The sequence below is a fragment of the Enhydra lutris genome, unplaced genomic scaffold (assembly GCF_002288905.1).
Source record: "Enhydra lutris kenyoni isolate GAN:26980312 unplaced genomic scaffold, ASM228890v2 scaffoldscaffold2, whole genome shotgun sequence".
Lineage (NCBI taxonomy): Eukaryota > Metazoa > Chordata > Mammalia > Carnivora > Mustelidae > Enhydra > Enhydra lutris.
In genome coordinates, this window is record NW_019154086.1 from 34594125 (window position 1) to 34608392 (window position 14268).

Consider the following 14268-nt stretch of genomic DNA (forward strand, 5'->3'; position numbering starts at 1 on the left):
AAAAAAAAATACACTTGAAAATTTTAGGAAATGTAAATATGACAGAAAACAACAACATAGTGGTTTGGGGATCTGAAGTCAGGAAAGGGTGGGAAAGAACAATTAACAAAGCAGCAGGAGGAAATTTGAATGGTTTTACATATATATACACATATCAAAATTTATCAAATTATATACTCTGAATATTTAAAGTTTATCATACATCAATTAGACTCCAAGAAAGTCTATTAAGAATCAATTCCATATTTTTCCATGTGTGCATGCAAACTGTAGTAAAGAGTCCACAAGCTTACACATCAGAATAATATGCATGGTTCTACCTCTGGGAAAAAATCTGGAATTGGGGTTGATAATCAAAGTGGAGTTCTTCATTATCTATGGTATTTTAATCAATAAAAGAACACATTTACTGTAAATATTTTAAAAAATATATAAAACAATGTAATATATTTTATTATCCTGTGAAGCCAAATAAGAAAGTGACTAACTCTAAAGAGAGGCAGAGATGGTATATGTGCTGCCGAAGCGAGCACAAGAGAGGCAGAGATGGAAGAGAAAATGATTTCAGGAAAAACTTCACAGAAGAAAAAAGTACTTAGTCTGAATCTTAAATAAGTAGGATTCTATGAAGGAAGACAATCTAGAGATAATAAGCATTATCAGAGAACACTACCTAAGGGATCAGGGCTGCTTAGTGCTAGGGTGTGGAGTGCAAGGTGGGAGGGGTTGAGGTCTGTGCCAGCCACAGAGGAGCTTGCAAGGGATAGTCAGAGTGTGATGGGGCTTAGAAAGCAATGGACAGCCATTAGGAGTTCTTTTGGGTTTTTTGTTTGTTTGTTTTTATGATTTATTGATTTATTTGAGAGAGCAAGAGAATGCGTGAATGGGGGCAAGGAGGGAGAGGAGGAGAGAGAATCCCCAACAGACTCCCCGCTGAGAGGGGAGCCAGAGGCAGGGCTCGATTTCAGGACCCTGAGATCATGACCCGAGCAGAAATCAAGAGCTGGATGCTTAACCAACTGAGCCATCCAGGCAACCTAGCTATCAAGAGTTTTAAGCAGAGGGGCGCCTGGATGGCTTAGTCAGTTAAGCATTGGACTCTTGATTAAAGCTCAGGTCATGATCTCAGGGTTGTGGGATAGAGCCCCAAGCCCAGCTCCAAGCTGGACCAGGAGCCTGCTTAAGATTCCCTTTCTCCCTCCCTCCCTCTCTCCATCTCTCTCTTTCTCTTTCAAAAAAAAAAAAAAAGTAAAAACAAAACAAAACAAAAACAAAAACAAAAAATTTTTTAAAAACCCAGCTTTAAGCAGAAACATAATGCAATAAAATTCATGTGTTTTAAAAAAATAATCACTCTGGTGGCACTGTAAAAAAAGATCATGATGATTTGTGGTGAAGAAGAGTTCTCTAGTCCAGGCACTGGAATGCAAAGAAAGATGAATTTAAAAGATCACTGAAGTGTAAAAGGGTCTCATGGGTTTTAGGGAAATACAGAAATTTAGGGATTAGGTGATTGTGGAAATTATGGAAAAAATACAGTGGCAAGGAATCTTTGTTGTGTTATTTTTAGTTTTATTTCACTTTATTTGGGATTTAGTTTTACAGAGGTGGAATTGGTTGGTTCTAGGCAGCTATAGGCACAGAGATTTTTGAGATTTTTGCAACATTTATGGTTGAATATAAAAGCCTAACATTTAGGGGAAAGGTTGGGTTATCTACCAACAATATGAACATAATAGCTAACATCAAGAAACTGGTCAGAATCACCCAAGGAAAACATGCAGGAAGAGACTAGAAATTAGCTAAGGTAATTTTTAAAAATAAAAAGGAAGGAGTTGATTGAAAGATGGGATTGTGGCAGCTAAGAATGCAGAATATTTAAGAGCAGGTGGGGAGATGGAGAGTTTCAGCCAAGAGTGATTGGGCCAGGAGGGTGAAGAGTGAGAGGGATTATTGGAACTGGCCACTGAAAGTCACTGAAAGTTTCAGGCCAACCTGAAAGTCATGGTTGGTGACCCTGGGCAGTCTTTTTGACAGTGTGAGACTGGAGAACAGATTAAAATTCATGTGAGGGAATTTGAATACAAATTAACCATTCAGGTGGTCTGGAAGAGAAGAGAATGAGAGAATTGGGTGGCAGATTGAGAGGAAGACTGGGCCAAAGAAAGGAGAAGCAGTCTATAGAAGCAGGAGTGGAGACAAGAGATAGGGGACTGACTTGAACGAAGTCCTAGAAGACGGAAGAGGATAAAATTAAGGGCACTAGCTCTGGCAATTGAGAAGGAAGGAGTGATTCAGGAGGTCACCAGTAAATGACAGAAATTGAAGAATTTCACTCTAGGTGCCTTTCTTTTTCTTTTTCCTTTTCTTCCTTTTTTATAGGAGGTAAGATCATCTGTTAGGAGTGAAGACAATAAAGGTGAAATAATAAGATGAAGATTTATAAGGGCTTAAGGCCTCCCTGACATATGTGAGGAGCTGTATTAAAACTGCATTAAAAATTGTTCAGAAACTTGCATGACCCAGCTGGGTTGCAGAAGTGTGTTTATATGGCAGGCATCAGGCCCTTTAATGACTCTAACCCAATTAGGCCTTATTAGTAAGCAGTGGTTCTCAGTCATGGCTACACAAGGAAATCACATGGGGAATTATAGAAAGCACTTTTGCTTGGGTCATATTCCCAAACACTCTGATTTAATAGGTCTGGGGGGTGACCTGGGTATTAAGAATTTTAAAAGCACATTAGGTGATTCTGACGTGCAGGCAAGCTTGGGAAACACAGCACTAAACCTCACATCTTTCATTCGTTATGCCCAGAACTGAATGCAAAACATGGAATGTGGTTGGATTTAAACTAAAAAGTGAAACATGGGTCTCAAAGGTAATAATAAATAAATGTTCATGAAAGAACTTCAGAAAGGTAATAATAAATAAATATTCATGAATGAACTTCAGAAATTGTAACATCTTCATGCTGCACACATACACATTTTACAAGTTTATATTTTCAGCACCCAGGCTGTAGCATACCCACATTGGCAAGACTGCCATAAAATCTAAGGAAATATTTAAAACATAACAACTACCTGACAAAGAGTGAAACAGGGTGAATAATGCCAGGTCTCTACTGTTCATCTTTGAGTCCCTGATTCAGCATGTATATTGAGCAAACTATCATCTTGATTGTTTGAGCTTTTTTTTCTCTCTTGCTTCTTATACTGATTTTTAATCCAAAATAAATGCCATATGTAGTGATATAGTGAGTGAGACAAGAGGAAGTTTCAGCCTGGGCTTTACAGTCCTGCCCCTCAATTTTGCAGATTAACCTTTGATTTTATAAAGCTGGCAAGTTGAGTCATTCTTAACAGTTTCAGGAAAAAAAGAAAATTATAACACAAAATAATAGTTTATTAAGTTACAATAAAGAATGTGATTTCCATCTGGGCCACATTCTTGTTGGTCAATCAACCCATTATTCTCTTTTCATTAGGGAAAGGAACACTTCATTTATATGGAGGTCTCATGATTCCATCTTAAGTATCTGGAATGAAACCAAAATTTAAAAGGCCCTCTGAGCAGTCAGAACAGATTTTAGAAGGCCCATACACTGAAGTTTGGGTAACATTGCCATTCAAACATAGGTGTTTGGATTCAGAACACTAATTCTAACTGGGAACACCCAGTTTAAATCAAGCCACAGGTGACTAGAAATAGCAAACTAAAAGCAAATGGAGTCACTACAAAGAGTCACACTGCCAGAAGAAACTGAGACACAAAAGACTGCCTCTCATTCCAAAAAGAAGCACACATAAGATCTCACAAAATAGGAATCATTTCAATTAAATACAAATGTCCAGACACACCTCAAGATTCTCTGAGGCCTAACAGAGACTCTGAAACAAGGAAAAATTTATTTATTTTTAAATCAGTAAGGAAACACATGTGTATGTACACACATATACACATATGTGTATGTTATTTGAGGGCTTAAAGTTAATTCTTTTTAAGTTTAGAGAATTAATATATTTGGCTCTATCCATCTTGGGACTAGTTTATTAGAATCGTGTTATGGCAGATCAAAATCCTTGCCTCTGATAAGAGCAGATGTGACGTCAACCTGTCAGAGTACACTTTCTTCTGTGGTCTGCAAAAAAAACCCACTCTGGTCTCAATTGTTCGGATCCATGAATCAAAGCATCATCCCTCTTCAACCCGAGAGACTTATTATCTTATTGTGAGTTTACATTACTCTTAGTTGATTTTGCAGGATGAAGGGTTACCTTCTTCCAGTCTACCTTAAGTCACCATCATTTATATCTCTCCAGTGAGTTAATCCAAATCAAAATGAAAGATGAATTACTCCTAGGACACCTCCCTGCAGTCAGTTACTGTCGTCCATGGTAAATAGCATCGACTGACTTTCCTTCTCCATAGATTTGGAGATGCAGCTTTTTTTGGGGAACCTGGAAATTTTTACCCATCAAATTTATCAGTGTTCATACAGTAATATCATCAGTGTGCTTGTGATGCACAGGACCTTCAAGCAAACACACAATCAGTCCAAAGTGAATAGAGTAATATATGGCCACAGAAGATATTAAGGTGTTTGCTAACATCCAAAAATGCACATACGCCAGTAAGTTAAATATGAATGGATTTATAAACCTAGGAACACACAAGGAACAATTCACCTCCAAAACTGAGATCTTAGTAGCATTCAGAAAGGTTTTTTTTTTTTTCCAGTCAAGATAGGGACCAAATATAAAGGAGTAAAGCATACTAAAGAATTTATTTAGTGCCTTATAAAGAAGTATCATCGATTTCCAGAAAAATTATAGAAAAGGCAAATGTCCTGGATAAAATCTAACAAATATCTTTTTAAAAATATTTTATTTATTTATCTGACACACAGAGAGAGGGATCATTAGTAGGTAGAGAGGCAGGCAGTCGGAAAGGGGGAAGCAGGCTCCCTGCTGAGCAGAGAACCTAATGCGGTGCTCAATCCCAGGACCCTGAGATCATGACCTGAGCCAAAGGCAGAGGCTTAACCCACTGAGCCACGCAAGTGCCCCTAACAAATATCTTTTTAAATATATAGATGAACTCACAAAACAGAAAAATCCCAGGGGGTCAAAGGAAAACAACTCCCTGGAGAATAGCCATCATAGGCCTGGGTTCAAATTTATAGCACTGATTTGGTCAGTAAAGTTTAACTAGTAGAGGGTCTAACACAAAATACATCTTAAGACCAATGATACTCCTAGGACTACAAGCAGAAAAAAAATGCAACCTATCTCTGGAAAGACAGTCCCTTAACTCAGGTGAAAAAGATCACTGCCTATAAAGTTCTGCTGAAAATGAGTTTATCCTCATCCTCTCACAAAAAAATGTAATGGAAGTATTACCTTTGAATTAATGTGCCCCACTGAGTAGTTGGTTCTTACACTTACTTTCTCTATAGTCACCAAGTAATAAAGTTGGTTTTGTTCATGTTACTTTAGGTTCTAAATTCTAATCACTGTTCTTTTTTCTCACTGTTCAGACATAATCTTTCCATATTTTTTTTATATATTGTCAAATCCTCAAATCTTGTCATGCTTGTGTAGTAGAGGGCAAGAAGCATGAAAAGACATAGAAATATGGTCTTTCTTTTAAAATCCAGACTTACTCAATAATCTCCCAATTAAGAATGTAGCTCAATGAACAGGGTAAAGGTTAAGCAGTTACGTATTTCCAGAGGAAAAATAGTCAGTAAATAGCTAAGGGCAATTATTTTTTTGAAACAAACTTTTTTTTTTGTGGTTATGTCATATAATTATTACATATTTGGTATACCTTCTTGCATTTTCTTCATGCATATGTGATTAAAGTTATAATGAATTAGATGTCCCAGGATCTTGAAGAACTGCAGAAATCTGAAAATTTTTCTCTGTCATTAGAGAAGTGAATTGCTGCCATATACAGTTTAAGTTCAAAGCATATTTTATACATTCAGTTTGCTCAAACATCAGAAATCCTTACAAGGAATTCTGTTTACCAAAATATAGTATTTCCTTACTCTGACAAAATGGTATTCTTGTACACAGCTAATTTGACTGACTGAAATTTTTCTTAAAGAAGGTATATGCAGGGGTGCCTGGGTGGCTCAGTGGGTTAAGCCTCTGCCTTTGGCTCAGGTCATGATCTCAGGGTCCTGGATCAAGCCCTACTTCGGGCTCTCTGCTCAGCGGGGAGCTGCTTCCTCCTCTCTGCCTGCCTCTCCGCCTACTTGTGATCTCTCTGTCAAATAAATAGACAAAAATCTTTAAAAAAAAAAAAAAAAGGAAGGTATATGCAAAACTTCTGGGTGTTCAGCTACTCTTACAAATAACAAAGATAAATTCCTGAAAACAGCAGCCCTGAATGTTATCTGAAGTAGGAAAATTTCCTGTCAGAAGTGAGGGCTTTTGTGGCAGAGTCCCCTCTATGTTCTATGGGTAAGTGTTCTTCACTTCACTTTACTTACTTAGGATTCTAAAAGTCACCCCACAAAAACATTCCAGAGAATTCCAAGAAGCAAATTCACAAAAAGTTCTGTCTCCTTTAGCAACTTCCCTAGAGAGAAAGAATCTCTTTACTGAACAGCCAGCCACCTACGTATATTTCAGAAGTATGTGGGACAGAGGTCTGAAATTTTAAACCAATCCTGTGAACACTTCTTTTATTTAGCTGTTACTTTGTAGGGTGCTAAAAACAATTGTGAAATCCTCATACATTAATAAGACATAACAGAGACTTCCACACTTCAAACTGCATGTGGAGAAAAGATCAGATACAGTTAATGAGTAAAAGAACAAATATTTGTATTTCCTGACACGGATATCAAAACTTACTTTGTGTATTTATGTGCTTATTTATATATTTTTCCAAATTTTAGAAGATATTCTTTATTGTTTATTTGAGAGAGAAAGAGCATACAAGTTGGGGGGAGGTGCAGAGGGAGAGGGAGAAGCAGACTCCCCACTGAGCAGGAAGCCGGATATGGGGCTGGATCACAGGACCCTGAGATCATGACCTGAGTCGAAGGTAGACACTCAACTGACTGAGCCACCTAGGGGCCCTGTATTTATGTATTTATTTAGCAAACATTTACATCATACCATTTGCCAGACACAGTGCTGGGCATTGAGAGAATCAAATTGTCAGTGCTCTCAGAGAATTCACAGATTAACGGAAAGAGAACACTGTGAACCTTCACTTGGAATAACTATGATTGATTTTTCTTTTGGATTCTCTCCAATTTCTGCAAGAATTGAGTTACTTGGAATACCTGTACTCTATGTTCCATATCATAGCAGTAGCTTGGGGGCAAAAATTGCTTCTACGAAGTGTTGTTATCCAATGAAAAGTGGTTGGGAGAATTTGTGCCCCATATTTTTAAGTCATAGGAAAGTGACAAACAGCAAGAATGGAAACTTCAGAAATGATTACCTGATGCTAAAACAACTATTTGATTTGGTACCAAAAAAGAAAAATATCGTTCAGAAGTCCACTCCCAGGCCGGGAGGTTGGAAGGTGGTAGGAATAATACCAAGCCACTTCTTACTCATTACCACCTAAAGAACCTCATCTATTTTTACTACATCCAAGTGTTGCCCTATTTCTTTATTCTAAACAGACTGAATCTCTGACATATACTTCTTGGATTCCACAGACTTTTCATACCTCAGGCCATAGTTTCAGAACCAAGTTTTTATGACTCCACAACACGCCAAGTCCATAATGATGCCAACCTTCCAGTGCTTCTGCAGTGTTCAGAGTCTGACCAACCACTCTCAAGCTTTAGTATGGTTGCCCTGTGTGGTTCTCTAGCCATGGTAACCTCTGTGAGAATAGGAATCATGTCTTCATAACTCCTCTGCACCTAGCATGGCCCTGAGACAAAGCAGGTTTCTCATTAATACCAATTCAATTTGATTCCTCAACAGAGTTTCTAAATTATAAATATTAAGTAAGGAGAAAAACCTTAAACCTTATCAGAAAAATAGTTTCTCCAGGTTATGCAATAGCCTTATAAACAAAGACTTTTGATCCTAACCACCCAGCATGATACTGGACAACAGAAACGTAATAAAAGTTTATTTGTTGGCTCATGGATACACAATAAGCAACAAAATAATATAACTCTAAAGATGTGTGAATGAGCATATATCTAAAATCATCCTGTATTTTCAAGGCAAATGGTAATCTCAGTGTGTTCAGCTAAATAAATATATACCTGGAGAATTATAGGTCAACATCCACTATACAGGAGTAAGTTACCAGAACTTCCATTTAATTAGTGCATTAATATTGTAAATGTCATCACAGCATTTACACATAATGGACAGTAACATACAGAATCAATGAGCCACAGTCTCTAGAATTCTGATTTTGTTGGAAGTCTTTCATATAATTTCAGTTTTACCAATAAAGTAAGTAAGGGTTTGTAGCTACCAGTGATTCATTCTTTACTGACTTAACTTCAATCTCCTTTTTTATATTGTGACGCTGACATTGTAAAGGCCACAGAAGATGAACCAGTGCCTCAAACAGGCATTTAATTTTGCATTTAAATATGTTCTGATTTCATGATAATGTTCTTATAAAATCCATTTTTAAAGTATTTTCATTAGTATTTTTTAGCTTCCCTGACAGAACTTACCTGGTCTCTAAAAGTTAGAGTATATACAGCTTGTTCTTCCATCAGAAAAATTAAAGAAAGTGTGATAATTGACTTGACTTGGTATGTTATTAGTGTGTTTTAGAACATCAGAAAACCTTTATTTCAAACCTTTTAAACCCAGTATCTTTTCTCTTTCAGGGAAAATATTAGCCTTTATAAGGATGTTAGTATAATATGAAATAATTTGAGGAGGCATAGCTCACTAACACTTCAACACCTATGTGTTAACCCTTTAAGAAATATTTTGCTTATTGAAATCAATAAGATTATTGATTATTTGGAACCAACGTCTAAAACAATGATTCTTGCTGGACTAATGCTTCCTACATTGAAGTCCCATCTAACTCCACCATTCAGATTTTTCAGCCTATAGATTTCCCATTCCTTAACTCATCCAATATTAGGCAGAGATATTGTTTAAACTTGATTCAGATCATGTCACTGCTCTTGCTCAAAATACCAGTAACTTCCTATGGCCTTCAAAATAAAGTCCAAAATCTATGTATTTCCTGACCAAGATCATGGAGTCTTTTTGGCCCAACCCCTTTTTGACCTCATCTCTTACCTCTGTCCCCCTTGCCTATTTCTCTCCAACATCTTGTTCCTTAAATATGCCTATCCCACTCTATCGCAGGGTCTTTGCACTCACTACTGCCTCTGCCTAGAATGCTCTTTGCCCAGATATTTGCAAAGTTTCTCCCTCATTTCCTTCAGGCTTCCACTTATACATCATCTCTTCAGGAAGGTCTTCCCTGGCTACCACATAAACCAGCAACACACACTACCAGTCCCTTTCCCTGCTTTATTTTTCTCCACAGCATTTATTACCAAGTGATTCCATAATATATTTATTTACCTGTCATTTATCTTCCTCCCTTACTAAAACATGAACTCCTCCAAAGCAAGGACTTTTTGTCTTTTTTTGCTCACTGCTATACCTTCAGTACCTTTAAGAGTGCCTGGTTATAGTTGGAACTCAATAAATATTTGTTGGATTAATGGATTCATTCTTATGAATAGAAATACTTATTAATACTTATGAAACTCCAGCATGCAAATGTAGCATGACATTTCTCTCTGAAATCAGTTCCTTACAAATTATATCTGCATTAAATATAACCCAGTTTTCTGTCATTAAAGAATTAAATCATCCTAACACAATAAAAGAGTACAAATGGAGGCCGATTTGTCATATGCCTAAATATTTAAGAGTTATTGAACAAGCTAAAAATGTTAATATATAATACGCCTTTCTACCTTGATAAATATGCCTCATAATGGCAAAATCTTCAAGCCAAATTTATTAGACCTTTTTTTTAAACAAATGAAAATTCAGTTCTCTCTTTTTTTTTGCCTTTGTTTTGGAGTGTGTGGGGGAAGGGGGAAGAAGGAGACACTTGTTTTGTTTATTTCTGCCAAGAATTGACAATCTTCCTCAAAGTGAGAATTTGAGGTGTTGGTTTTTTTGAAGATTTCTGATAATCTCATCCATAGAAGCAGTAGCCAACTTGGTCCTAACAGAACCAAATTTTAAGTAACTTTTCATGTTGGCCCAACACCCTTAGCTATTATTCACTGTGCAAAGAAACTAAACTGGAAACTGATACTAAAAATACTTTCAGTACAATCCAGTAGCTTTTGATGCCCTTCTGTCAAAATAAAAACTGAAAAATTATTAGGAGAAACCAATAGGCAAGTGAAAAAGAATGGAAGAGAGGTTTTAACTCATGTGAGAGGGAATTATTAGATCCTTTGAGAAACAATAAAATGTGGACAACATGACCTAACCCCAAAGGGCTAGATAATCCAGATGCAAAAATAAGACACAAAGAGATGAATAATTCACCCAACAATATAATTCCAGCAACTTACAAATAAGACATAGAAGTGTGGTATACTTATATTTACAAATCTTGAAAAAAATGTTAAAGGTAGAACTCAAAGTACTACCTTTCACAAGGAAGACAATAATAATAATAGGAATAATTTTATATCATTTATTTTGTGTCAGGCATTGTTCTAAGTGCTTTTCATATATGAACTCATTTAATTCTAAAAATGATCACTTTGAGAAAGGCACTATTGTTATCCTCAACACAAAGGCAAGGAAAATGAGCCACTTAAAGTTCAAGTCACTTGCCCAAGGCGGTGTAGCTGAAATTTGAATTTAGCCATCTGGCTCTTTCGTTCATGCTCTTAACTACTACTGCTACTCTACATTGTCTTTAGTCTAAACAATATAAACATCATTAAAATAATAATAGTACTTTAGTTGTATAAAGTGATGTATGATACACAAAATGTCACTCTGTATTCATTACCTTATCATAGACCTACAACTACTCTGTAAGTTTCATGTAATCATGTTATTCCTATGTTACATGTAAGGATTTTTTTAAGGCTCTACTTTTTGAAGAAACATGGCAAGAAAAAATATTCCACGTGTGAAGGAAAAATTAAGAATGTACAGAATTAGTAAAGTAATGGGGTCTCCAGTCCTAATCTCCAGGGCATCACTTGGACAGAACACAGATATTGCTCCCAACCAAAAGAGATTTTTCAGAGCCTGTCCTTTATAAACTCTAAACTAGAAAACCCTGTCCAACAAGTGTCTCACGTGGGTGTATGCATTTCTCTAATTTTTAAGGTCACATTTTTGTTCTTGAACCATTCTCATCATTAAACAAAACACTTAAATTGTCAGTCTAAAGGAGGATCCCCCAAAGCTGTGTATATAGCTTATACTTTCAACCAAAATGGATTCACCTGAATAAAGGGAATACCTGTCCCCCTCAGCAAATGCAATTTTCTCTCCTAGGTTAGCCAAGTGATTGAAGATTAATGTAACAATTTTCAAATTAAAACAATTATAAGTATCATTACTCAACAGCAACAACTAACATTGATTCCATGTTTCCTTACTGTCAGGCTCTGTGCTGAGCACTTTAGATGCTCAACTCCACTCAATTCTGGACAATGTGAGATAGGAAACCTTTGCTGTACCCATTTAATAGATAAAGAATCCAAGTCCTAGAGAGGTTAAATGATTTCCCTGAGTTTACACTCTTGTATAGGCACTCAGACCCAAATCTCTCTGCATATTAGCCCAGGCTATCCCATTATCTTTTAGAAAACCATCTGAGGTTGTTTGCTGTACAGCAAAGTGGAAAAAAACTATAAAAGTGACAGATTCAAAGAATCAAAAAAACCAATAGTGAGGTCTTCTTATAGTAACTAATAAAGAGGAAAGTATATTCTGTGGTCAGTCACTTCTCCTTATAGTGCTATATTTAGTTAAACCATGTGAAATGTCCATTTGTTTAGGTCACAAATAAATAACTGGTAGATCAATATTAAAAGAGAACTGATTGCAAAGACTGTAGTGTTAAATTCAGTTAGCCCAGTGTCTGAAGTGAGGAAAGTATTTCTTCACTTGTGTTGCCTTTGGCCTCAACATTTATTCCCTTTCTTTATGAAATAGCAAACTAACTTTTGCTTTGGGAAAACTGTTCTCTGTTGGATATAGTTTTATGGTATATGATTTTGAGCCAGACCAATTATGCATTGGAAAGCACTGGAGTTGATTCGTGCCTCCCTCTCCTAGCCAAAAGAAAAAAGAAAAAAACGGAAAACAACTGTCTATGTATTTCAGCTATAGTTACTCTAGTTCCTATCCTTTTGAAGCTTGGTTCTTAACCTGTCCTACTGCCTAAGCTCTCTCATAAGCAGAACAACTTTTTTTTTCTGATTGATTTGAATCAGCTTAATTCCAGTTAATTCTGTTTAATTCTATTAAATAAGTTTAACTCTAGCTAATTCTGATGAACTAGAATAAATTTCTGTTGCTTACAACCAAAGGATCTTAGCAGATCATTTTATTTGTTTGTTTGTGTGACCATTTTAAAGGTTTTTATTTAAATTCCAGTTAATGTACAGTGTTACATTAATTTCACGTGTACAATATAGTGACTCAACAATTCCATACAATACCCGGTGTTAATCACAAGTGCACTCCTTAATCCCCATCACCTATTTCCCCCATCCCTCCACTCACCTCCCCTCTGGTGACTCTCAGTTTGTTCTCTAAGTTAAGAGTCTGCTTCTTAGTTTATCCCCTTCTCTTTTTCCCCCTTTGCTCCTTTGCTTTGTTTCTTAAATTCCACGAGTGAGATTGTATGGTATTTGTTATTCTCTGACTTATTTCACTTAGCCTAATACTCTCTAGCTCCATCTACATCATTGCAAATGGCAAGAATTTGTTCTTTCTTGTGGCTAAGTAATATTCCATTGTATATATATGCCACATCTTCTTTATCCATTCATCAGTCGATGGACATTTGGGCTCTTTCCCTAATTTGGCTATCGTAGATAATACTGCTGTATACATCAGGGTGCAAGTATCCCTTTGAATTAACATTTTCTGTATCCTTTGGGTAAATATCTAGTAGTACAATTTCTAGTTCATAGGATAGTTCAATCTAACTTTTTGAGGTACCTCTATACTGTTTTCCAGAGTGACTTGCACCAGTTCACATTCCCACCAACAGTGCAAGCAGGCTCCCCTTTGTCCATATCCTCTTTTAGCAAGATAGAACTTGTAGACTAAGGGCAATGGATGAAACAGAATTATGGTGAGGATGTAAATGAGGGTAAGAAAGAAAAGATGAGTGGGGGAGGTAACAGGCAGGGGTATGATACAAGGAAGGCTGAGATCATTTGGAACAGGCTAGCAGAAGACTAGGTGGATGTTAGTGCTTATTGATATTTTAGATTTTGTGTTGGGTGATGGGTCCTTAGGTGCTTCTTTTATAATAAACAAATAAATAAGAACCTTACATAAACTAATGATGTAAATGTGTCATGAAATAAGAATTATGATTATCCTGGGGTGCTTGAGTTACTCAGTCAGTTAAGCATCTGACTCTTGTTTGGGTTCAGATCATGATCTCACAGTTGTGGGATTGAGCCCCACTTCAGGCCCTGTGCTCAGTACAGATTCTGCTTCAGATTCACTCTCCCTCTCTGTTTCATTCACTCTCTCTCTCAAATAAATAAATAAATTATTTTTAAAAACAATTATGATTATTCTAATTTTGTGCACTTTAGGTAAAAAAAATTTTTTTGAAGAGGTAAAAATTTTAAAGAAAATTTTAAATTAGAAAACTACTGAAAATAGAAATGCAATTCACAGTTCAATCAATGTCTCCAAAAACTTCTTTTAGACAAATAATTATAGCACTTAAGCAAGAAAAATTTAAAGGAGTTTACTCAAAAGGCTATTTGATACCAGTTTGAATCCTAAAAATAATTTAGTAGTGGAAACTTGAAAAATAAATAAAAATTAAATTAGGTTCATTGATTTCCTTTCCGGTTTTTTTATTCTTCCAGGGCATGATTCTTTGATTTAATAATGAAATGCACTTTAGCAATCATTTCAATAAGGTCATCACCAAAATCTCTTGTTCTTGATTTTATTTAATTAGTTTTAAGCATAGTATTATCCTTACACAAGCCTAACACCCTATTTTAGAAAAAGAAAGTGATATGTACATAATGCTTCTGAT